Here is a 22,632-nt window from a genome sequence, read left to right as displayed (position 1 = left end):
CCGCATAAATCAAAGTTTTTTGTTATAGGAATGCATTCACTATGCCATCTTTCGTCATTCTTCAGTGAAGCGCTACACCCACTACACACTTGCAAGAAGTTTTTACATTTTTTATGTTCTTGCTAACGATGATAAAGAACTACGCCTGAAGCTTTTGAAATGGGTTGGAGAATGCGAGTACCCACTTAAATGAGAAATTCCTACTGTATGACGTCCGGTTTTTTCTTTGCTGTTCTGAAATGGTTCATTACTGATATGAACGTGATTATTTTCCCGACATAAGGACTACCAAAGGACAATTCACCACAGAGTTCAAAGCACCAGTGCGGCTCAGTGGTAGAGTGCTGGGCTGGCTCGCAGAGAACCCGGTTTGAATTCTCTGTATGTCTGTCGTGTTTTCTTTATTTATTTACTTCTTCCAGTTTCGTGCAATAGCAGCTACGCACACCGGCGGCGGCGGCAGCAGATAACTACGTCGCACGCGACCATTTTGATCTCATAACAGCTATTGCTGTAAAAAGAGCGGTAGAGAGAGCTTAGCAAAGTGGCATAGTTGCTTGTATTGTGTCTTCATTTAATACAGCTCGAAGCAAGAACCATCTTGTTTTTCTTTTTTTTTTCGCAGTCAATTGTATTTCCTTATTTCTGCACCTATGGTGTGGTTTTGTTCTGCCTCTCTGATCGGGCCGCCTTTGACCAAGCGACCGTGTCGAATCACGACGTCATCACGTGACGCCGAAGTTTTTCACTCTTGGTGACACAATGATGATGCGACAAAGTGAGCTAATATTACACTAGGGTCATGGGACTCTACACCGTCGGCCTACATTTCTGCACGTTCAGTAGTGTTTTTTTTTCATCACTCGACTTCACGGCTCTCCTTAACGTTGTCTCGACAGACCTCGTCGAATCTCAAAATTTTTAGACTCGATAGGCATGTAAGGTACATGCACACGGGAGCACGCTTATACACGGAAGTGTGCCAGCTGTAAAACGCAGCTGGCTGGTTATAGAAACTTTAGAAGTGCCCTCATCGCTCTCTAATATTCAGCTGCTATTTCTCATAGCATTTTTCCCTCAACAATAAAATGAAGGAAAATGGAAAAGCAGATGCACGATAGAAGGAACAAGATAATAAAACACGGTCTTCAGCTTAAGCATATGAACGATTGATTTTTATTTTTGAACGGGCTGGCAGTATCGGGTCACAGGGTGGTAACTCCAAAAATAACGTAGCTTTCCACCTCAGCGGCCAAACGTAGAGATGCGGCGCTTTAGCTGTACAAAAAATTCTTCCGGAGAACAGAACGCAGACCTGTTTATCACCTGCCGTCTTTTTTCACCGTGTTAAAAAAAGCCAAAAAAGAAACACGCGCATATCTGGGCACAAAGAAGTCTCGGTGGGCGGTTGAGCTACACCAGGCTGGCGGCGTAGTAATACATTGGTGTTGGCGCTGCTTTCCGTTCGTCGGTGTTCTCTACAAGGCTGTAGTTTATTTGAGAAAAGGTAACAAAAGGTAAGGGTGATGCGGGGAAAAAAATGCGGAAAGTTCGCACTGAGTCACGCAATGGTTGGCATTGCAAAGCTGGTCGATCCCCGGATGTTTATAGGCAAACGTCGGCTGCTGTTATTATGTAACTGGTTGGTGCTCCTTTGATTTGTCGTAAGTAGCTAGGTATTAGTATGTTATACCAAGGTTTGCTATCCTGTAGGAAGGTGTCATTTTTGAATCCACTATTTTCGCTAAGTCGAGCTTCGCGAAACTCATTGCGAACTCCTCACATTTTTCTCTTTTTAGTCTTTTTGTCGGTGTTTATTTCTATTCCTCTGTATTTCCCCCATTTCGGTAGCCACGTATTTACTTTTTTTTCCTCATTATCCTTCTCTCTCAATTTTTTTTGCTTGCTCGTTCTTTCTTACTACCATTTCACTCGTTTTTTCTCAGAGTCTTCTTTGTTTCCCTTTTTTATAGTTTCTTTTACAATCTTTCCTTCTCCCTCTGCATTTATTTTTATTTCTGTATCTCTTACTCAGGGTATGCTGTGCTTTATTAACTCTCCTCCATTCTGCTCACCTTCACGTCTATTTCTTACCCCTAGCTATATATTTTATACAAGAATGATGATATCCCGAGAAGACCTGTGCGCTCCTTTTTATTTGATTATTACATAAATAGCCGGCTAGTATTCGATATGATGACGCAATCCAGGAGCGCTGGCTATCACTACTTTGCTCAGGAAAGGAATAGGCATTGTGGGTGAGGTCTCAAGTAAGCATAGAAAGTATGGCACATACGATATGCCATATAGCTCAGAGATAAGATAAAAAAAAACTTCTCAGTATGTGCGCTCTCCTTTCCTTCTCCTCTGTTCTTCCTATTTATTTTAATATACTAAGAACTTCCCGGCCCGAGCAGGGGTGGTAGGGCATAAAGTTGTTGCAATCTGCTCGAAATTAACGAACGCATTCAAAGCAGTTCAATCATGGATGACATGTTAACAGCAGTTTCAAGTATACAGTGTTGTAAGTTCGCATGCGAGTACAATACAAAAATGTCATATATAATTTAGGAAGAAACGTTGATGGTTTTCTCAGCGAAAACCACTACTGTTTCACAGTTAAGCACAGATAATGGTAGACTATTTCAGTATACTATTGATGATAGAAAAACATATATAAATGTCGTTGTGACTTTTAGGCAGCCATATTACCTTGTGGTTAGTTTTTGATGAGTTTCTGAAGAATTCAAGGAGATGTTGTGACCTGTTCTTTTTATAATGGGCATGATGAAAGTAACTTAAATTTTTGACTTTTTAAAACAACTTCAGTTCATCAGAAACACAGATTTCAGCTTTTTTATGCCAAATGGTTACACTGGTATGTCTGTAATAACTTAAATATAGAAAGCGAACTGTGAAATTGTAGCTTCAATTATTTTTTTGGGGGGGGGGGGGGGATTTGAAATGAAAACTCTAAATTATGTCAGTACATGCTAGTACGAGTGTGATGAGTGTTTTACACACAATTATTCTGACTTCAGGAGGCACGTTTCTTAGTCTTCTGTTGGCAAATAACTGATTCCTTTTTGATTTCAAACAAATCGCTTGTACGTTTGTTCCCAAGGTATGTTAGATGTTAATTTAGGCTCCAAGTACATTATATGATTACTTTAGGTGATTCCCGACTTTCCTGATCTATATAGAAAGGTAAGGTGCTTTGTATTGTCTGTCAAACTTATGGATACACTTTTCTAGAGTCTAGTGCCATTCCTCACTGAGCTTGCCTGAATTTTTTGTAGCATGACTGATATAACCGTCGTCCTCAGTTTCATTTACGATCGTGTACACGAGGCAGTCATGTCCGAAAAGCCTTAGCTGATTGGGTGTGTTATTGCCAGAAGAAATGTCAATATTTTGACAAAAAATATATTTGTCGCTTGGACGGATCCTTATCGCACGTCTGAAAAGACGTCTAGGCTGCTCGAGATACTGTTGTTAACAGAAATGATTTGTTAACAATTTTTTTATAATTACATTGCCCCTTGAAAAACGTTCTGTTCCACACCATTTGTTTTTATTTTTATAACGAGATTATAGTGAGGAACCTCAAAGGTTTTTGCGAACCCAGAAAAAACAGAATCTATTTGACTTGTTGTATTGAGTGCATTCGCAATGTCGTTGGTCATCTCGGCTAGCTGTGTGACCGTTCACAAGTCCAATATAAATCCGTGTTGCCGAGGGTAGAACCCGTTAGCCTTTAGGTAAGTTATAATGCCTTCAAAACATACATGCTCTAGTATTGTGCAGGTCGTGCTTGTGAAAGAGACCGGGCGGTAATTGCTAGCTTCATCTTTACGTCAGGACCCATGTAATTGAGCTGACCTCAGTCATGCGGCAATCATCAGAGATCATGTGTGTAAATATGGAGCTAATGTATATATATTTTGTACAGATATTGACTCCCCAGTCAGAATAATTTTTAAGGAAAGTGTTTCAAATGTTATTTGGAACCGTGGACTTTTTAATATCAAGTTTTTTCAGTAAGCAGAGGTCACCTTCTAGATTTATGTTTAATTCTGACATAGGTTGAATGAAGGTGATAGCAAAGTTTCACCAGAAGACTCTTGCACAAAGACTGAGCGTAAGAATTCAAATCATACCCTTGAAGTGAATGATTCTGAGGACGGGGAGGCTTCGGAGGGCTTATCGGCAAACCGTGCGTCTGTCCTTCTGTCTGTCTGTCTGTCTGTCTGTCTGTCTGTCTGTCTGTCTGTCTGTCTGTCTGTCTGTCCCTCTGTCTGTCCCTCTGTCTGCCTGTCTGTCTGTCTGTTTGTCCCTCTGTCTGTCCCTCCGCCTGCCTGCCTATCTATCTATCTATCTATCTATCTATCTATCTATCTATCTATCTATCTATCTATCTATCTATCTATCTATCTATCTATCTATCTATTTATCTATCTATCTGTCTGTCTGTGTTTGTCTTTCGTCATCGCACAGAATCGGGTGACAGGCAGAAAAGCAGAGAAGACACACAAACAGACAGACCAGAATTTCAGTGTCGAAGTATCCCAAGGAAAATGTGGTCTTTAAAAACGCTGATTTTGTCGGCTTGTGGGCTGTCTGGGTCACAATCTCATGTCACGTGTCATGCTGAGAGATATAGGAATGCTTTTTTAATAGCTGCTGTGAAATATATTTCAGCTCCGATCGCATAAAAGACAGTGATGTTTCCGAGAAGAAGTAACACTTAACGGCAGAAGTCTTGTTGTTTAACGTAGCGATAAGGCTGTGTAGATAGCTAGATATCCCACGCTCACGCAATCGTTTCATATCTCTTTTGAAATGTTTTCTTTCCCGTGTCACCCAAGAATGTGCTCGATCAACGTGTTTTCTTTTCATGGGAACGTAATAGGTTTAACAGTAGCTCATGAGATCTTTAAAGTAGAACCAGACTTGTCAAATTTCTCGAAATTGGAAAAGGGTGACTACACGAGCGGAAACAGCACTAACGTTTGCGTGCGTACAGTCTCTGAATAGATGCTTCTATCTGCTTTTGTTATTGAAGATAGTGTTATAGTGTTAGAAATAAATGTATACAGTCCGCAGCCTCAACACAGCTCACCAACAACATCAATCTCTTCACCTCCAGTCTGAGGCACCCTTTCAGGGTATGTCCCACTAATCCCTGTTACCGTCAGCCAAAACCATGTAACAATAGGACATGGAAAGATAATAACTTAGTGATCGGAAATTTCGATACCAACACTGATACCACATTCCTCGCGTGAGCTAATAACGAACACGATGTTCAGTGTTGACAAACAAGAATCTACGACACGTGTGACACAAGATAGCAAAGACAAACTGACTGATGCTAGTAACAACTAATCTGCACTTGCTATTTCTCGGTGGTCACGGCAGAAGTCTGGCAGGTTCATTCCTGGTAAAGTGAAATCTCCACAAGGAATAATCTTCGAAGGTGAGTTTGTACGCCGTGCAATGTCTTCATGCATAATTTCTAAATACTCAGAAGAAGAGTTTCTGGCTGGTACAGTGCGCCCAAAAATATGTTTCTATCATGATAATTGACCTTACACGACACACTTTCGTGAAAATTAGGACTTAAGGTTCTTTTTATCAGCTATGGGGACTTCACCATCTTATTCTGTCCAATTTTCGCGGAATAATTTATATGAACAAAAAACAACCTCAGAACCGAGTGTGCCTTCACGCAACTATGTTTCCGTAACGACTAAAAATGTGGTATAAAATTTCACATTGGTCCCTCAACGGATATCACTCGCAAAATTTTGGCACATAGCTCTCATTGCTTGTCCCGGCTTTTCGGCTGCTTTTCCGCAGGCGCTACAGGTTTTGTTCTTTTCGCGCTTCGGTTTTCAAGCGCCTGTCTTGTATGCACTTGCCCGCCTACTTTGATCTTTTCATAAGTTAGCGACATCTTTGAGCCTTGTGTTCTTTGTTGTTGTGTGTATGCCAAAACCTTGATGTTTTTGACCTGGCCTTTATTTGAAAATGTCACAGAAATAGCTACTTTTCTTATTTTTTGAGCTTTTTACAGCATGACAAATTCTTATTTTTTGTGCATATTTGCACAATGAAGAAACAATCGGACGGAGGTGTCCTTTTTGGTATTTCCCCACCCGATAAACGCTTTTAGTGACTTCATTTCTATGCGCAACAATGCTTTGAACACGTCTATTTTAATTTTAATTTACAGTGATTTGTGACCCTCACGTGGACCTTCCCCGACACCGTAAATTACGAAGTTGTTTCATCGGCTTCAATTTTCAAAAGTGTCAACTATAGCCAACCGCTGAAAGAGTTAGACGTTCGTGTTATTAGATGATTGTTCGCAAAAGTCTACTTTTTGTTCAAAAGCCTGTCGGTGACATATTTCCTCTTCAATAGAAGCAACCCATTCCTGAATGTTGGTCACAACAGATTCGCACGTGGCGCATTCGTGCGGAGCGAATAGCGTAGATTTGAATTGCTACCACACTTCATCACCGATCACAGCGACACGCCCCGAAGAGCACACAGCGGCCAGAATAACGAAGAACAGGGGAATTAGCACTCGTTTCTTTTCGACGCAACCAAGTCCACTGAAGCATATGCGTCCACTCCCGCTGTTTATAAAGTCGATTTATGGCTCTTCAATTTACAGTCACGGTGGCGGTACACCGGGACTCTCACTATGCACATACCTTGTCGACGTGTGGCAGTAGCTACGTTCTGTGTATGATCCATTGCTTCACCCAGACAGCATAGCAATGAATCGCAGCCAGCTGTCATCACCGATCACAGAAAAATGCCCGGAAGGGCACATTGCAACCTGTATAATAGAAGACAAAGAAATTAGAATTGTTCCTTTCTGGCGCAACAAAGTTCAACCAAGTTGCGCACATGGATGCATAAAGTTGAAAATTAAACAAATAACAAAGACGGCAGCCAGATCGAGAGTCTCGATTCTTTGTTGCGCACTGCAGTGTGAAGTCAATGGCTAGATAATACATTATATGTGGGGCGTAACGTTCCAAAACCACCAAATGATTATGAGAGACGCTGTATTGGAGGCCTCAGGAAATTTTGACCAACTTGGGTTTTTTAACTAGCACCGAAATCTGAGCACATGGGTCTACAGTATTTCCGCCTCCATATAAAATGCAGCCGCCGCAGCCGGGATTCGATGCCGCGACCTGAAAGTCAGCAGCCGAGTACCTTAGCCACTAGACCACCGCGGTGGGCCAATGGCGAGGTAATTAGCCCAAACAACGCACATGGTACAGTATTCGTATGTGTTTAGTCTTGTTTGGTTCTCGACATCAATGTCATATTATATAAGATGAAGGAAGTATAAACATCAGCCTAAGAGTCTTTGTAGATACGTAGGTGTGCTCTATCTATTGCTGTTCTCACGGCATGTACTACAGCCGAAAACCCTGACTCATTTTGATACAATTCATACGACGTAAATGAACACGGCAAACAGAATGAAAAAAAAATTGCGTTGTGCAGGTATTTATAGGTCCACGTGAAAGCTTTGCTGTGTGAACATTCAGAGTGGGCAATTAAAAAAAAATCTGCGTGAATAATGAGACACAATTCAAGCAAACTAGCTTTGAACCACCAAGAAAAGGGGATAGTTCTTTCCGAGTCAAAGATTGTTTGCCTTGTTTATTAGTAGCGCAGAGACAGTGCGTAAAAAAGTTATCTGGAAAGCAGGTCAGTCAACCAGACGATAGATATCAAGGCTCCTGCGTTCCACAGAGGGAACATAAGCGTATAAGGAAAAAAACGAAAGAGAAAAAAGAAAAAAAGACGAAGAGAGAGATACGGATAAAACAAATACACAGACATAAATGCACATAAACACAAACACATACACAGGCACCCCCCCCCCCTCCGCACACACACGGGCACACACTCATGCATACACAGATTGCTAAAACGTTTGAATATTTGTAGGAACATTTAGCCTAAAAGAATGCTAGCTACAACAGAAATCAAATTAAAATTTAAATATGTGTGTTTGGAATGGGGAATGGTATTAAAGTAGAGGATCAAATACCACGTTGGCAAGTGCAAGTAGAATCGCATATGTAATAGTTTTTATATCATTTCTCTAATAAAATGAGAAATGCATTTATTTGTCAGTTTGCACGTGCATAAAAAAATTTTGTTCCGGGCTCTTCATATTGCCGTAACACTCGTCATGTCACAGAAAGTGATTGATCCTAATAACGCATTGATACCTTGAAAATACCAAAAAGAAAAATGTATTACTTTATATGAGAGGGAAGTTCAAGACTATAAACAGTTCTTAGCTTTTTCTTCGTGGGTTTGGTCAAAAGAAGATGTGGAATGTTGGTTATGTGAGTATAAACAATACTAGGGCTGTGGTGCTTTTAGGATTGATTTGAGTAACTCTACGCTCCATAATCACCTCTCTCTACAAAGGTTTTACCTAAACACCACGTGGGCAATGATCCCGGTGTTGGCATATTGCCAAACGCGTTTCTTTTATATCTGTGGCACCCCGACAAATTAGTATCACCTATGCACCCCTGTTGCAGCAAATAGCTTTGAAACAATGCGAACAGCGAGCCGATTACAGATGTTTGCCTGTCATAATATAACAGACTGCGAGACGGCTGAAATCTCCGTACGCACATCGGAAAGCGTATATCTCCCATCCTCACCCAAATACCCTTACTTACAGGAGAAAAGCCCCTCTGTACTCCATCAGTCCCCTTACTATACGTGCACATACCATTGCCTGCAAGTGCACTGTTCCAGGCAGCCTCTCTTAACATCGGCATTCTTTTATACACTAAATTTCTATCATAGGTTTTGAGTGCGCACACAATAGGACGAAGAATCGCTGGTAAGAATCTCTTCATATATTTGGTCAAAAAATGTTTGTGACACGCACATGTTATAGGTTTCGTGCAGTGTAGCGCTGTTCACTGCAACCTATTTATTACATGCACGAAAAGGTTCAATCAGAAAAAGGCTTGCGCTAATTTCAGGGGTCTCCATGATTGATATCAGTCACGAAAGTGAAATGCGTGTGCTAGCTCAGTCACTCCTCCAATGTGGACAGTAGGGTACCTAATTGTTATGTACATCTCAGTGGAGGCTGTGGTAAATCTGTTTTAAATGCGGAGTGTTTCTTGGGGATGGCCCCGCCACGGTGGTCTAGTGGCTAAGGTACTCGGCTGCTGACCCGCAGGTCGCGGGTTCGATTCCCGGCTGCGGCGGCTGCATTTCCGATGGAGGCGGAAATGTTGTAGGCCCGTGTACTCAGATTTGGGTGCACGTTAAAGAACCCCAGGTGGTCAAAATTTCCGGAGCCCTCCACTACGGCGTCTCTCATAATCAAATGGTGGTTTTGGGACGTTAAACCCCACAAATCAATCAATCATTCTTGGGGATGGCCACTGGACAAAAAAGACACAGCTTTGCCGCAAAGGCAAAGCAATGAACGCGATAGTAACAATTCGAATGGTCACGCGCAGAATAGAAAGATCGAAACGTGCCCCGCGTTTTTCACGCACAAATGACTCAAGAAACCTACTCACAGGTATGGATGCACGCTAATAAGCGCCTAATTTCTTACTTGCTGTGAAAAGCGCGTGCTTTTCGAAAACGGAGACTGCAATGATTGCAGTGACCTTATTGGACATGGTAACTACAGCAGAATCGTTCCTAGTAAAGCCCGAGGCCAGCCAAGGCGTACGATCCTCTCCTCAATGCCTCCGCGAGATAAGGACGCGCAAGGGAGCGTCGCGCCTCCCCTCCCCCTTTCCATAGGCCGCGCAAAATACTCGTAGATTAGAGCGGACCCTGCCGCATGATGTCGCGATCGGCGCTCATTGCGCCATCTTGCTGGTAATGCGTAAAACGCAATTCCGTCCGAGATGCTCGTGAGCAGCGGTAAGTGGTAGATATAAATAGCTTGCCGTTTGAACCATAGAGTTTCTTAATATACACTAGAGGGAACTCTGGACGTTGTGTCTATGGGAGCTGAAGCACACAGCGCTTCAGCGAGCATGGGAATGATGGGTAGTAGAAACATTTGTCTAATTTTCGTACTTCTGGCCTGCTTCTGGCTCCATGTGTGTTCGTGTGGCTTGGAGTTGTTTTTTCACGAAAACATAAACTAGCAAATGTTCACCGTTTGCGCTTCACAACCTTATTCTTTTAGGCTTACCAGTTCGAGTCAAGTCACTAAGTTCAAAAAGTTCTTTCTTTCAAAACAAAACCGTAACCAGCAATAAACGAAGCCGCAAGTACGATTCGCCGCCCGCAAGTACGAAGACTAGGCAAGTGTGTGTACTACCCACCATTCTTATGGTCGCTGAACGATCGCAGCGCCAGAGTGCCCTCTAGTTAATTTTGAGAAACTCTTTGGTTTGAACGGTGAAAGATGTGATCCGAGGTGGCTTAGATCATCACTTCGTGCCATGATTACAGAGTTACACCTGTTACGTTTAGTAATCATTGTTTGGTTTCATTCTCAGTGAGTAAACATAAAAGGAATAACAAAGAATTCTCTTGGGACCTATGAAAATTTACTATAGAGCTAATAAAGGATGTAGAGTTTAATTGAATTTTTCTAGAAGGCATAGAAGAGTTCTCAAATAGAAGACTTGAATCCTGGGGACATAAGTGGGAACTATTAAAACAGACGATTAAACTGAAAGCACTTGAGAGAGCCAGTATCCTGAGACATTCTGAGAAAGAACTTGAAGTGCGCTTGCGTGAAAACTTGCGACAGTTATTAGCGGAAGAATGTACACAGGCCGGTACATTTTCAGAGGAGATAGACAGAAATAAACAGAAGCTTTAGTTGATAGGCCAAGAACGGTATCGCGGAGCTATAATTTTAGCTTGAGCAGAAATTTTGGTAGAGGGAGAAATGCCAACAAAACGAGCTCTTAGAGCTCAGAAGAGACATGCCTGCAAAACTGAACAGTGAGAAAAAAAATAAAAAGAAACAAGACACCTTACGAAAGAAGCAATAGCCGGGGCGTTTTTTTTAAATATTACAAAGACCTATTCAGACCAACAAGTGTGCACGCAGATCGTTTGGAAAGTGATTTAATTTTAATTTTGCCAAGACATGATGATGAAAAGAAGGAAATTTTAGAATTGCCCTTAACAGAGTGAGAAGTTGAAAAAAGAAATTGATATGTAAAACAATGGAAAGTCTCCAGGACCTGATGGCCTGAGTGCTGCGGTATACAAGGAATTCAAACATGTAATTTCACCTATTTCGAAAGAGGTACTTAACAAGGCTCTTATATGTAAACAACTTTCACTATCGTTTTTCTCAGCCCACACCGTCTTAATACCCAAAACAGAAGGTCCCGCGAAGTTAAGAAGTGTTACTGCATTTAGACGAATTCTCCTAGCTATTGTTGACTATAAAATATTGATGAAAATATTGGCCAGAAGACTCCAGACAGTCATGGCAAAACTGGCTGGGTCCCACCAAACTTGTGGCATAAATAGAAAAAAAATAATGACCAATAAAAACATGGCACGATCAATCCTAGAAAGCTGTCACGCTATGCATCTCAATGTTGATATGCTTCAAATTGACCTCGAAAAGGCATTTGATCACGTGCCGTACAACTTGCTTCTTTCATTACTTGAACACATGAACCTGGGCAGTTTGATTAGCGACGGAGTGCGCATGACTTACACAGGAAGCACGACGAGATTGGTAATAAATAAAAGTGCGGGTGAGCGTATACCTGTGCTGCGGTCCATGAGACAGGGGGGCCCACTATCGCCCCTGTTTTTTGCTATTTTAATGAACCTTTCTGTTTGTGGGTAATCATAACACTGCAATAAGTGGCTTTGAATTGCATGAAGCTGAAGTTGGCCTCCTTGCATACGGAGACGACATTGCAGTTTTCTGTACAAATTATGAGAGTATAATGCATGCTGTAAATGCCATGAAAACTTTTTGTCAGATGAGTGGTGGTGCCGTGAATTGGGATAAGTGCCTTGGCTTCTGGCATGGAGAATGGGACGCACCGCAAGAATATTTCTAAACACTAAATAGCAGGAAACACAAGCAATGTATTTAGGAGTGCCACTGGAGTTCTATCACGACAGTGAACCGTATTGGAAAAAAAAACACAGGCATTGCGCAATGATGTAGAAAAATGGAAAGGTTGGGGTATTTCGATATTCGCACGGGCCACAACATGCAACTTGTTTCTAGTGAGCAAGCTGTGGTACGTAATGAAGGTTTTGCACTGCAGTAGAATAAGTGTACGGAATATACACAGAGTATTTGCAGTTTTAATTTGGAGCTCTGTCTGGGAAAGATCAAGCCACACAAACCTCTTCAGGAAAGTTCGACATGGCGGGCTCGGACTAGTTTATTTGTACATAAGACAACTTGTCAATGGTTTTCTTTTTCTGCGTGATGTAGATGACCCTTTTTATTTTGAGAACTGTTATACAACTAACGTTATCTAGAGTGCTGCCAGGATTTCTCGTATCGACATAAAATGTGCAAGGACCAATACAAGCGCATTTAAAGGAAGTTGTTTCGTCTTTCCACTTTTTTTCAGTGAGATTTTCGTTAGTGTATCTGGCTGAACTATCACGTAAAATATTGTATAAAGACCTTGCTGATATTTTATTGCCTCCACCATTGCACCGTCAGCTATATTGTGCAGGCCCAGGGCAAGGTGCTCGGAAACGTGTTAAGAGGATTCTTGTAGCGCCAGTAATGAAAACATTTTTGCTCAAATTACATACCGGTACTTCACCAGTTAAAAAATGGCTGCAGTGTAGGGGAATATTCGTTTCACGGAGCACACATTGGCACTTGTGTAGTTAACCGGAAACAATTGAAGAAGTGTTTATAGATTGATGGAGTGGAGTCTTATTCTGAGGCATATTGCAGAAAACGTTAAAAAAAGAATTACCGTTAAGTTCACATGACATCCGTTTTCTTTCGTTTAAAAACGAGGCAAGCGTACCTTATGATCCAATCTCGCTTCTGTGCCTGCACAGTATGTGGAAAACCTGATGTGCCTTGGAAAACGTGGATGTAGTGGTGCTATCTGTGTGCCACTATCTTTTGCGAATCTGTGTGTCATTTTCTTGAAGTGCTGAAGGGCGAAGATGATGTACCAGACTGGATTGGTCACATTGAGCCGTTGTTACAAAGGACCAAGTATTGATCAATAGTCAGCTAAGAGCAGATAATACCTCAATAAATTTTGAGGGTGTTTTTTGTAACGAACTTTCATTTTCACTATATGCAAATATGTGAAATGAGAACAGCCACGGTAATAAAGACACGGTAATAAAGAGAGCTTAGAGACAATGATGCTTACATAATCATAGGAGGCAGTATTAGAAATGTTCTAATTAGAATATGAAAAACGAAATGTGAACGGAAAGATAACTTGCCACTTGCAGGATCAAAACCTGTGACCATCGATGAATCTAGTGACATTCTATTGCACTTTGCATCAATCAGCAAAACAATAAATTATTCTGACAATTCTCAGAGCATTCACTCACTGAATGAATAAATCGCTCAGTAGATTTTTGCTGTTCTGTCGTTGATATAGGAAATGACATGTTCTTACAGTGATAAATGTTTTACACCTTGCAAAACTCAGCAATCTCCTGCTTCTGTGAATCTGAGCTTCAATTAGAGCCAACGTCGACGCGGGCCGAACACTTTCAGCAAAAAGGTAGTGTGGCACGTTTGCAAAAACGAGCAGCAGCTCAAGGTCAATCGTTTGTGCATCCACCGCCTGACTAACCTCTGCTCGTAATAAATAGCATGAATAGGTAACGTTCCTAATCATTAGCATTGTGAAATAAGGAAATCTACATATTTTTTGTCAAGACTATCTTCTAATTGTTTCTGGCTAGGCATGTTTTACAACCAATTAGTTCTTTCTTGTCGAGTTTTGATTGCACGATAGAGGGTTCTTGCAATTCGTAGTCATTGAAATACAAGCCTCGTAAATCGTCTCTTTAGCCCAGTTATCTGCGTCTGATCCGCATAGGCCTGTGTGTTTACCAGCGTGCGAGTGGTTTTCTTTTTCTTTTCTCTTACAAACTCTCAGCGCATAATGCAATCTCTGTCTTAGAAAAGGTGAGTTGGAAATCTCTACGCACACGTTGCTTTCGCGCCATCTTTCACCTTGCATTGCCCTCTAGGCTTTCAGTGTTTGTCGATACGATGAACGATTATTGAAATAATCTCTGATAATAGTACAATCATATCGGAGGTTTTACAACCCGAAACCAGGATATGATTATGAGAGACGCCATAGTCGAGGGCTGCAGACACTTTGACCATGCAGTGTTTTTTTTAACGTGCACTGACATTGCACAATACACGGTCCTCTACCATTTTACCTCCATCGAAACGCGATCGCCGCTGCCGCAATCGAACCCGTGATCTTTAGATCACCAGCCGAGAACCATAAGCACTGCTGCTCTGCAACGAACCAATAATCTACAAAGAGCGTACGACAAGATAAATAATTACCTTCTTTGTTCAACTTTGATGCGATTGAATAACGCTTGATGGATTTGCAGATACGGAAAGTAACAACGCTAACTCCTTAGTTTGTACTAGAATACTGAGCCTATGCGGCGGCTGTGAAAGTGCATCGTGGCGTGAAGGAACGGCTGTCTAGAGCCGATCGATTGCTCCGCTCCCAAGAGATACCGCAGCCATCAGACTCATCGAATACAGTTCATGAATTACGTCCTGCAGCTATCCCTGACAATCTCGTTCTCTGTGAACGCATCCAGTACATATTTTGCTTCGTTGTATCTACTCCTGCCGTAACAGTAAACATTATTTGATTTAGAATAGTTTCCGTTGAACAGGAACTTCTTGGGCTGTGGTGTCATTACTTGGCCTGCAGAGCAGCAGCGCTAACAATTAGTGCATAGTTTGATCGATAGACCATAGGTGTAGCGCATAATTTTGCTCTCCAGCAGCGCAAATCAGTGCTCTTTCCGGTAGTTCCTTCGTCCCAATGGTGCAATAGTCGGCAAATTGCAGAATGGCTTTGGAAGTGCAGGCGCAAATTGAAACAACACATTATATTAATGACGCATTTATCCGAGAGTACTACATACTTTCATGGTCGGACAAACTTGTTTTTGGTGTTAAGACCCTTAAAGCACCTGTCACGCTCCACAAAACCAAATGGAAACTCAAAAATGTCTGACAAAGAAAACTGTTGCCTTCCCCCAACCAGAGAGCTTCTACCGGTCCCTTACAACAGTATATTGTATAGTTTATTACCATCCCCCGACGAAAAACTGCCAAAGGCAGTCATTATAAGAATGGAAGGGGCGCCCTCTGACAGTCGACTACGTTCTCATTCCTGCGATATCCTATTATTAAAGTTGTATCCCTTTTTTAACTCTCCTATGAGCTCGTCTTGTTCAGGATATGGCTTCTGTTTATTAACTCTCGTCGCTGCTAACTTCACTCGAAGGCATCTTCGAACTCGCATCGGACAGCAATCCTTGGTGGCGACATCACAAGAAGATAACGTCGAGTAACTATTAGTTGGAAGCGTGCCCTGTAGATCCGCATGGGAATCACCAAAATTGCAAGCATAGCTGCTGGGCACACTGTGTACTGAGACCAACTTGCCGAGAAAAAAAAACAGGGTGGGCAGAGAGTCAGCAATTATGCCGTGAATAAATGACCACTTTGCCAATCGGGGCCCATACGCATCGGTTCGTGCCTCCCTGTATAACATCGGACTTGCACGATCCTCTTTAGCGGTCGGTGTCTCCACCCAGTGAAGTTGATTACTCCACTTGGGAAAGAAGGATGCACTGAGGCGTATTAGATATCTTGGCTTCAGAGCTACCTTTATTACTTTCTATTTTCTGAGGTATAGTCGACAGGGAATATATTTATTGTCGATTGCCCTGGCTAGGAGTTAGAAGCATAACCACATTGTTTCTTGCCAAATTGCTTCTCCCCGGCACATTAAAGAAGAGACTGTGCTCGTGTATATTGAGCCCCAGTGGGCCTATGTTTATGGCACCACCACAAAAAGCAAGTACGGCTCTTTTTGAGGATGCACTGAAGAGTTGTAAGGATGCACTGTCTACATCAAGTTTTTTTGCAAATGAAATTCAGTTATACACCTCTTTTATAACAATGCTGAAGAAATGAGAACAGAAAATATTGGAACAAATAAACCAAACGCAACTTTTTCAGAACCATTCACGAATACAATACGCAACTATATTTCGCTAAAACTGTTCCTTGGGCAAGTTGGCTCAAGATTATTTAGACTGATTTATCAACGCAAAAAAGACGGAACCTTTAGAAAAGACACACACACACAGCGCTGTATGTGTGTGCCTTTTTTAAAAGTTTCGTCATTTTTGCGCTGAAAAATCCGTCTAAACGCAACTACATTTGCTGAGATATATATCGAAGAATTTGCGCGAATTGAGAGAACGCGCCCTGGTTTCAGAAGACTGGCCTTGCCTGGGCTCTCGGTGTTACGGGCCCGCTGCAGCTACTGACCTAAAGGTCACCGGCTGCACTCCTCATGCGGCTTGAGGGCCTATTGTTCGAGTTCTTTTTTAGCTGTACTCACAAACAAATATGAATAAAAGAAACCGACACATTTGTAACCGTTCTTTATCGTAAAACAAGATTTCTTGCAATAAATTTGAACAAAGTAAGACTTTTATACGCTTTGTAAATCGATATCAATGTATAAAAATAAGAAGGCAAATATTATCTCGTGAAACCTGATGACTGTCTTTTTGACATGTCCTCACGAACGAAGAAACCATTACGTCTCTACAAAATTAGAAATGTATTCTAGGATGCAGCGCAAAATACTGCCTATGTGTTGTCCCCATCTACAATTTTCGCAACACACACTGGCAATGCCACCAGCTTCAATTAATTATCTCAACCACACCATGTCGATTTCTTCCTCCCGGCGAAGTGCCAATATTTGTAAAGGTGATTGAATTCACACAAACGTCACGGCGTTCGCCAGCTTCAATTTTTTTAGGTAAAATCCTTCGATTTATCCAACTGTTACTTGATTTAAAAGGACGAAGTAACGTCAGAAGGTAATTTTGGTGTAATTTTTAAGAAGTAGAATTTTGGGTCAGCGAAAATGAATTCCGTAAATTCATGTGATAAAGTCAACACAGAGAAAATAACATGGTTGATGCCTCAGTGACAAGAATCATGATAATATAAAAGTAAAGCATTCCCTGACAGTATGTTTACTCTACAAAGATCCAAGAAAGCTTGCACAATGACTATTCAATTTCACGTGGACACACGCACGCAGCCGCCACGTGGCACATCGCCAAACCGTTAACGGACGTCCATGATTATTGAGAATACTAACCCTTGTGGTAGCTTTAATAGTTACCTGTAAAAAAAACGGAGAAAGCAGTTTTAGCAGTCAGAATAGCGTTGCTCATTTGACGTAGAACTTCGGCTAAAAGCGCGATCGCGTAGGAATGTTAAGAAGTCATAGAACACTATGGTTTAACAAGAGAAAAAAGCTGCGCGCGCTTTGTCTTCCCTGTAGCTCGGCTGTGATTTGACTCGGAGCGAGCGCAAGGAGAGGTGGTACACCCATGTGAGGCAGGCTGTTGGATCTTGCTTTGTTGGGCGTCTGTCATAATCATATGGTGGTTTTGGGACGTTAAATCCCACATATCAATCAATCAATCAACTCCCTTCGTTGGATTCCGCGGTGAAGGGTTGCGGCATCCGCGATCTCCAGCGCCGGCGTAGCTATCGCTGATCTGCTCGCCGTCCACAATCTCCTGGTGCTGTGTAGCTCTCGCAAAGCGGTGCCCGTCCTCGGACTCCTTTGACATTGTCCCACATCCTTCCTATCTGCTCTCTCTCTACAGTCGTATGTGGCTAGTGCTTCGTCTTTTGTATACTTATACTATTCTTTAAAAGACGATAGCCTTTCTTGGGGACCTTCGACGTAAAAATTTTGGTCTGTCTGTCTGTCTGTCTCTCTGTACATTTGTTTGTCTACCCTTAACGGCACTCTAAACGGCACCAATGTGGCCAAGCTATACTCGAAACGGCCTACTCCATACGCAGTGCCCACCTATATTGCTCAAGATTCGGCGTTCATACTTGTGTGATTGACAATTAAAAAAACTACTGCGCATATATGAGGCGCCATAACAACAGGTCAACATTTTGTATGTGTGTCTCTTACTAGAAAAGGCATACATAGGTAATTATAAGGACGGTAGCACTTATCACGTTGCACTGACCATGCAACGCTTGCACGAATAGGCAAGTGTTTCCAACGCTTTGCTAAGAGGACACGGTGGTGGCACCTACTCGTCGCCTTGCGTTCTACACCTTATCACATTCTAGACGGGCGAGCAAGGCGCACGCGCTTCGTTTTTCAAAATAACTGCCAAATAGCGCTCATTTCTCACGTGTGACGTGTCTTGATGTGCTCGTTTGCCTTCGCTGCACGCTCGAGACGCTCTGACGCAGCGCCTCCAGAATACCATTCGCCAATTTTCTTGCACAGAACATCAAATTAACATTTTGTTCACTCTCTCCAGACGCAAGACTATCGTCTTTCGTCGACATTTGGAGTGTAAGATGCAGATACGGGGCGAATGTTTTATCCCCTTCCCTTCTGCCCAACAAGGAGCTAAGCAGTGTCATCCTATTCGGCAGACAAGAATAGGCTTATCTTTTTTCGTTCAAGACCCACTTCATAGAACTACTGCGTGCGTTTCAAAGCTATTTTAGGTTTAAATATATTCAACTCTATGAGCGCAGCCAATGCTTTGGCTAAGGTAACTACCTCGTTTTTAAGGCATTCACGAAACTTCACTTCTATCGGAAATGCTCCGAAGAGGACGAATACATAGCAACGACGCCTTGCAGGAGCTAATCGCCGAGGCCCATGGTCATAATTCATTACTTCACTTGACCTCTCTCAGAGGGCGATATCATCCGGCTGACCAAGAGCACTGTGAGAAGAATGTGTAAGCATTAAACTGAAGTGAACGTATGCAACCATGTCCCAATAAATAGCCTGTTCGACATCTGCTGTCGGAGATGGAAAAACCGTAGGTATGGCGCCCATTCACATATTCAAATCATGTGCATTTTTTGTGTGCGTCATTTTAGTGACGGCAATGCGTAACTTAAGTCTTGGTGGATTTCCGCACACAGATAATTCGTGGTAAAACCTAATAGCAGTCATTCTAATGCAAAAATGAAGCAAAACGTAGCTGGCCGGGCGCAAGCTGGGCTTTCTTTATTCGTTGTCTCTCTTTATTTCTTCCTTTATTTTTCTCTTTTATTCTTTTCTTCTTGCTTTTCTGTATTTCTCTTTCTCACACACTCTTTCTCACACAATACTGAATGCTTCCTCATAATGTTTTCATTCCCCAATACTTGCAATACGTTATGTATACGTGTGCTTAGAAGCGTAACATTTTGCGGTGCTCTGTCCCGTATCATGCCTTGCGTTTTCTTTAGTTTTCGTGCTTTAAAATTAATGATGAGCGTGCACCAAATTTGCCAACAAAAAGCTTTCTTGTAAAAAAAAAAAAAACTTGACCACCGTATTAAGCTGCTTGCTAATGCCACAAAATGTTTCAACTACGTCGCTTGAAACAAACACGGCTCATCTGTGAAATATATCAGTTAAAAAAACATGATCATATACTTCTCTCTAAAAGGCTTAGTTCTCACAGCGCTCTGATTGCTTTATGCCTGGATAGAACATCAGTTTCATAATCGTCAGCTGCCGCCCATTGGAGTTTACGATATACACCCAAACTGACATGATCTCTGTGTAAAGACGCATTAGCAGAAAATAAATCCAAATGCCAGGTTACCATAAAAAGGGAACAGTGCAATTGGCTAACGTAACTCACGTGGCGCACATTCTTTTATTGCATTGCAAAATGAGCAGTGCAATAAAACACGAGGTGCTCCTCGCTTTTTGGCCAACTGCATTACACCGCTTTTTGAGATGGCCTAAATGGACGACGAAGTTTTCGAGTTTAAGAGATCATAAGTACTAAAATCTCCTGAATCTGGAGGCTCGTTCTGGCGAAAGCAAATGCGTGTTTCTTTATTTGGATCAAATGTAAACGCCTCAGTGGAACGGCAGCACTGTTCTCAGCGTCACCTTTCCAGGCCGCTCGCTCCCCAGAGTATAATCCCCGTGGAAGGTCGCATTTCAGCATGAAAACACATCCCGTTCCGACTGCGGCACACTTCTTTGCTTATACAACAAGACTGGGAACGAGCCTGCTTATAATCAAAGGATCTCACAGGAGACAATTTGTAGAGTTCCGTAACAGCCTAGTTAAGCTGAGGGCTGAAAGCAAACATTTTCGGAGACTTATTTGTACATAGACAATAAATGAATTCGAGCGAATCCAAAAGTAGAACATAGAACACTTGCAAAAGAATTAGTAAATATTTCATGGACATTGAGGCTATAGTTACCGTTACCTGTTACAGATGAAGCCGACAAAAGAAGGTGATGCGTACGCGCCTATACTACTCTAACGCACTTTATTATGAAGACGAAGCTCAAGAGTTAGGTTTCTTTTGTACAGCAGCGCCTCTCTTCGCAGTGCGCATAATACAAGCCCCGAATTTCTCTCTCTCTCTCTCTCTCTATATATATATATATATACATATATATATATATATATATATATATGAGATATAACAGACAGTAATGCCAAGGAATGTACAGGGGAAGTTATTAAAACCAATGGAATGTAAATAAGAAGAAAGAAAAGTAGATGAAAAAATTACCAACTGTGAGCAGGAATCGAACCTACGACCTTCGAATTACGCGTTCGATGCTCTAACCACTGAGCTATCACAGCGGCCCTCCCTCCATCCACTTTTTTGGGTTTATCTGTGAATTTTGAAGTAGGAGCGACAGTCAGCGCCATCTATAAGCAAAACAACGAGTGTGAAAACACTCTTATGCGCATGTTTGGCGTCACGTAGCACGTGAACTTATTATGAGCGGGCAGCTGATTAATTGTCCCTCTGATACAACCTAAACACACCAAGTCTGTACTGGCAGACTTGGTGTGTTTAGGTTGTATAAGAGGGACAATTAATCAGCTGCCCGCTCATAATAAGTTCACGTGCTACGTGACGCCAAACATGCGCATAAGAGTGTTTTCACACTCGTTGTTTGGCTTATAGATGGCGCTGACTGTCGCTCCTACTTCTAAACTCACAGATAAACCCAAAAAAGTGGATGGAGGGAGGGCCGCTGTGATAGCTCAGTGGTTACAGCATCGAACGCGTAATTCGAAGGTGGTAGGTTCGATTCCTGCTCAGAGTTGGTAATTTTTTCATCTACTTTTCTTTCTTCTTATTTACATTCCATTGATTTTAATAACTTCCCCTGTACATTCCTTGGCATTACTGTCTGTTATATCTCATTAATATTGTGTTAAAACACGGAAAAACGAGCCCTTAGGTATACACTTCTTTCCCTTATATATATATATATATATATATATATATATATATATATATATATATATATATATATGCTTATTTGTTTGCCACCCTTATTTTGCATTATTTTCTTAAAGTTTATCTTACGTGATTTCCTCTAATTTAGGCTAGTGAGATAAGCGTGTACAGGATTTTGAATCGACACAAATGATTACACGTTTCTATGGGCACTTGCGTTATGTGGTTGTGGTTTGTCGTTATGAAATTGTATTTGATCCTGTCAAACTGCAACTCACTGTATCGATTTTTTTCTGCCTGTGCATTGTCATAGAGTGAGTTATAATTTTGTAAATGACGCTAAATTGTGGCTATCATTCTCATATGCACACCACGTAATTTTTCAGTCATTAGCCTCACACCGTAACATGGTATCGACGGCCACAATTACAGATTGATGATAATAATCGTGGGCAGGAGCTTCTGCCACAATATGGTTCAATAAGGTTATGAGATACACTACAGTCAAGGGCTCTGGAAACTCCGACCACTGGAGTTCTTCCTTTCCCTTTTTTTTCTGAATTGTGTGCCTAAATTTGTGTTTATATACTCAAGCACCTCACCTTCATTGGAATGCCGGTGCCAGGGCTGGTATCGCACTTACAACCATCGGGTCGACAGAATGCTTGTTGCTCGAAATATTTCATTAGAATGCAATGTGTTTGCAGTATTTAATTCTGCGTATCATCAAAGATCTTTATTTACTGCACGCGGCCATCATTTATGATGCAGTGTGTGTAGTTTACACAATAATGCGAAAAATGAAAGCTTTGACAGCACGCGCTGCGCATTCACTTTAACGTGAGCGAAATGTTACACCCCCACCACATGAGCTATATGTAATAGACCTCGTACAAACACTGATGCATGACTTCGTAGAATCGAGTGGTATGTAGAACCGGGAATCTCACTGAATACTTTTGTTTTATCATACTGTACTTCTCAACTGCTTTCAAAGTGCCTTAAGCGTTGAAAATGCATGTTTTGGCGTGGACGGGGAGGAGCGTTGTGGCGCACTGCAGTGGCATAGCTCATAGTTTTCG

The 22,632-nt window shown here is 41.8% G+C and overlaps 1 non-coding gene across 1 annotated transcript; it reads right to left on the bottom strand.

The window, feature by feature from the left end:
- Positions 1–20,867: 20,867 nt before the first annotated feature.
- Positions 20,868–20,940, bottom strand: TRNAT-CGU (transfer RNA threonine (anticodon CGU)). The gene has a single exon. It is a non-coding gene; the product is annotated as a tRNA-Thr (tRNA).
- Positions 20,941–22,632: the final 1,692 nt, after the last annotated feature.

Source organism: Rhipicephalus microplus, chromosome 7 (assembly GCF_043290135.1).
Source record: "Rhipicephalus microplus isolate Deutch F79 chromosome 7, USDA_Rmic, whole genome shotgun sequence".
Lineage (NCBI taxonomy): Eukaryota > Metazoa > Arthropoda > Arachnida > Ixodida > Ixodidae > Rhipicephalus > Rhipicephalus microplus.
Note: the sequence above shows the minus strand (reverse complement) of the source record. Positions and strands in the feature narration are given on the sequence as shown.